Source organism: Schistocerca piceifrons, chromosome 1 (assembly GCF_021461385.2).
Source record: "Schistocerca piceifrons isolate TAMUIC-IGC-003096 chromosome 1, iqSchPice1.1, whole genome shotgun sequence".
NCBI classification, from domain to species: domain Eukaryota; kingdom Metazoa; phylum Arthropoda; class Insecta; order Orthoptera; family Acrididae; genus Schistocerca; species Schistocerca piceifrons.
Window position 1 is genome coordinate 1,179,949,265 of NC_060138.1, and position 4,593 is coordinate 1,179,953,857.

The 4,593-nt window shown below is 45.4% G+C and overlaps 1 non-coding gene across 1 annotated transcript; it reads left to right on the top strand.

Moving 5' to 3' along the window:
• The first annotated feature begins 1,187 nt into the window (after positions 1-1,187).
• On the top strand, positions 1,188-1,294 carry LOC124721720. The gene has a single exon (XR_007006380.1). It is a non-coding gene; the product is annotated as a U6 spliceosomal RNA (small nuclear RNA).
• The last annotated feature ends 3,299 nt before the right edge of the window (positions 1,295-4,593 follow it).

A 4,593-nucleotide genomic window follows, 5' to 3' on the forward strand; every position in this document is an offset into this window, starting at 1 on the left:
AGAGAGGCACGGCCAGTAAAAACAGGTAATGAGGAAATGGGGACGGAGATAACAGAAGCGAAGAGACCGAGAGACAGACAGACAGGGAGCAATGTACCTGCGTGCTTAACACGGCATTTGCCTCGTCCCAACACGGCTCACAGGGCATCTAGGGTGGTCCACAAGCGCGCTGTTGCAACTGAGAATGTTCGCATTGCAACAGCGGAAACGCGCGCAACACTCTCTCTGTTTGCCATTGCACTCTAGCCACAGGATTCGCTGCCGACTGGTAAACAGCTCAGACTACTGCGTACTCATCTCTCAGCTATTTCATGTTTACTTTTATCATGATAATGTACTTTAGCATTGTCAGCATACCCGTAGGTGTTGTAACCGAAAAGATTGTTGGGTTTTCGGGCCCCTAGTAATTGTTATTAGGCCCCTCCTCTGATATATTTAAGTCAGTTTTAATGTAAAGCAAGTCAAACAACTTATTTATAAGAAAATTATTAATGTTTCACATAAATTTTATACTTTCCATGAAACGTATTCGCAGTTCCGAATATGGACAACCATCAGCTGCACAATGGCATGTCGACAACAAAAATTTGTACCGAACCAGGATACGAACCCAGATTTCCCACTTAACGCGAGCGATGACCTTACCATTTGGCTATCCGAAAACGAGTCACTGCCAGACGAAAACTTCTGCACGTCAACAACCATGTGTCTATAACGTGTACTTCTACATCCACTGTGTAAATTCCCGTACTGGGAGACAATTGACTTGAAAGTCGCTTGCACGGTGTTGGCAGCTACATACGAAATTGAAGTGCCTTGTTACTCCGAATTACGACCCAAAGTTCTTTCGGGCATGGGTGGAAGTAAAATGTCTCACCTGTAGGGAAATATACATAATGGATGAGCGAGAACAGGTTATCGACACATGTTTGACGACATATGGCGGCCACGGTGGCTGAGCGGTTCAAGGCGCTTCAGTTCGGAATCGCGCAACTGCTACGGTCGCAGGTTCGAATCCTGCCTCGGGCATGGATGTGTTTGATGTCCTTAGTTTAGTTAGATTTAAGTAGTTCTAAGTCTGATGACCTCAGATGTTAAGTCCCATAGTGCTCAAAACCATTTGAACCATCTGACGACATATGGAAGTTTGGGTCTGGTAGCGACAGGCGTTCGGATAGCCCAATGGCGTACTCGCTTTGGCGGTATATATATTAAAATTGGAACGATACAGAGAAGATTAGCATGGCCTCCGCGCAAGGATGACAAAAAAAAATGGTAGGGTGACCGCTCTCGACTAGCGTGAATTCCGGGTTCGCGTCCAGACCCGGCACAAATTTTTATAGTCCTCATTCCATTATACAGCTGGTTGTTGTCCATATTCGCAACTGCGACGACATTTCATGTATTTCATAACGGCTGTAGCCGCCCCGGTGCCTGTTGTTTCATAAATGCATGCGTGACCGAAGGAACTTTGCATCATAATCAAAATAAACACAGGTACTGCAATTTCATATCGATACCTTCCACATTTTATTTTCTTCTAGTTTCTTAGATGAGAACTCTTATGATCCCTGTATAATCTAATGAACAGGCTAAACCTGACACTACTGTGATCAGAGCTAATACAATAAGTCGCTCTCGCCCCACCGTAGTTCTTATAGAATTTGTTCTTAACGCCCGAAAGAAAGCTCAGTGACCACTCTGCCTGAGCAACAGTAACAGGCAAAAGTCAGAACATCCGCAAGGCTGCCTTTAAATCTGAAAATAGTCTATGTTATTAAAACTACACTTATGAATAGCATTGAGAAGGTGCAGAGCAGGACGTGGCTAAGACCCAAATATCAATGGATGAATCGTTATTAACTACAAAATTTCTTTTTACAAATCCTGCTTTTTAGCTCCTATACATGGATGCAATGTTTTCGAAACATTTTCATAGAGTAGAATCATCTACGCTTATGAAGTTACGAATGAACCCAAACGTGTCCACCGTGTCGTATATCGCAGCATATCTTATACACTGAAGCGCCAAGGAAACTGGTATAGGCATGCGTATTCAAAAACAGAGGTCGTGTGTGACTAGGGCCTCCCGTCGGGTATACCGGTCGCCGGGTGCCAGTCTTTCGATTTGACGGCATTTCGGCGGCTCATGCGCCGATGGGGATGAAATTATGATGATTAGGACAACACAACACCCAGTCCGTGAGCGGAGAAAAACTCCGACCCAACCGGGACTCGAACCCGGCCCCTGAGGATTGACGTTTAGTTGCGCTGACCACTCAGCTACTGGGGGCGGACAAGCACAGAGGTAAACAGGCAGAATACGACGCTGCTGTCGGCAACGCCTATATAAGACAAGTGTGCGGCGCAGTTGTTATTGCTGCTACAATGGCAGATTATCAAGATGTGAGCGAGTTTGAACGTTGTGATATAGTCGGCGCACGAGCGATGGGACACAGCATCTCCGAGGTAGCTATGATGTGGGCAGTTTCCGCTACGACCATTTTACGAACGTATCGTGAACATCAGGAAATCGGTAAAATAACAAAGCTCAGACCTCGCTGCAGCCGGAAAAACATCTTGCAAGAATGTGATCAACGACGGCTGAAAAGAATCGTTCATCGTGACAAAAGTGCAACTCTTACGCAAATAGCGAGCGAACCATTCAACGAAACATCATCGATATGGACTTTCAAAGCCCGAAGACCCACTCGTGTACTCTTGATGACTGCACGACACAAAGCCTTACGCCTCCCCTGGGCTGTTGATGACTGGAAACAGGTTGCCCGATCCGACGAGTCTCGTTTCAAATTGTATCGAGCGGATGGACATGTTCGGGTATGGAGACCACTTCATGAATCCATGGACCCTGATGTCAGCAGGGAACTATTCAAGCTGCTGGAGGCTCTGTAACGGTGTGGAGTGTGTACAGTTGGAGTCTAAAGGGACCCCTGATACGTCTGGATAAGACTCTGACAGGCGAGACGTGCGTAAGCATCCCGTCTGATCACCTGCACCTATTCATGTCCATTGTGCATTCCGACGGACCTGGACAATTCCAGCAGGACAGTGCAATACCCCACACGTCCAGAAATGCTACATAGTGGCTCCACTAGCACTCTTTTGAGTTAAACACTTCCGCTAACCGCCAAACTCTCCAGACATTAACATTATTGAGCATATCTACGATGCCTTGCAACGTGCTCTGCGGATGAGATCTCCACCCCTTCGTATTTTCACGGATTTATGGACAACTCTGTAGGATTTATGGTTTCAGTTCCCTCCAGCACTACTTCAGACATTAGTCAAGTCCATGCCACATCGTGCTGCGGTACTTCTACGCACTCGCGGGGGCCCTACACGATATGAGGCAGGTGTACCTGTTTCTTTGGCTTTTCGGTGTAGTTAAGGGTTTGTACAGCTGCATCAACACTCAAATCTTCTGATACATCTAATGATGTATCGACTGTGTAAAACTTGAATCGATCAGTGACAATCTTCAGACCTACTACCATTTGCAAATTACGATTAAATTACCGGCCGCGGTGGCTGTGCGGTTCTAGGCGCTGCAGTCCGGAGCCGCGCTGCTGCTACGGTCGCAGGTTCAAATCCTGCCTCGGGCATGGACGTGTGTGATGTCCTTAGGTTAGTTAGGTTTAAGTAGTTCTAAGTTCTAGGGGACTGATGACCTCAGAAGTTAAGTCCCATAGTGCTCAGAGCCATTTGAAAGATTTCTGAATCGTATCACTGATATCCTTCCACCTTGAATTTAGATTCCACTCCTAAACCTTTGTTTTATTTCCATCACTGCTTCTTCGATATACAGACTGAACAGTAGGGGAGAATGATCACATCTCTGTCTTACACCCTTTTTATGCCGAGCACTTCGTTCTTCGTCGTACACTCTTATTACTCTCTCTCTCGGATCTTGTACTTTGTATATTACCGGACTGTCCCTGTACCTTATCTCTATTTTTCGCAGAATTTCGAAAATATCGAATCATTTTACATTGTCGGACGCTTTTTCCGGGTCGACAAACCCTATTAAGGTTTCTTGATTTTTCTTTAGTCTTGCTTCCACTTTTAACCACAGCGTCAGAATTGCCTCTCTCAAGCATTTACATTTTCTAAAGCCAAAGTGATCGTCATCTAGCTCATCCTCAACTTCTTTTCCCGTTCTTCTGTACATTATTAATGTCAGCAACTTGCATGTACGAGCTGTTAAGCTAATTCTCGAGGTTGTGAGCTGACGCAATCGTCGGAATTGTGTGGATGATGTTTTTCCGAAAGGCAGATGGTACGCCGCCAGATTCTACAGACCACCATGAATAGCCGTTTTGTTGCCAGTTCCCTCAATGATCTTAGATGTTCTGATGAGATGTTATCTATCCCATCTGCCTCATTTATCTTAAGTCCTCCACAGCTCTTTTACATTCTGCTTCTACTACTGGATCTCTTATCTCTTCTAAATCATGTTAATTTTTCTGTGGCATCAGACAAATATTCCCCCACATAAAAGTTTTCAGTGTATTCTGTCCACCCACCCGCTCTCTCCTCTGCATTTAACATTGAATTTCCGTTGCACTCCCAATG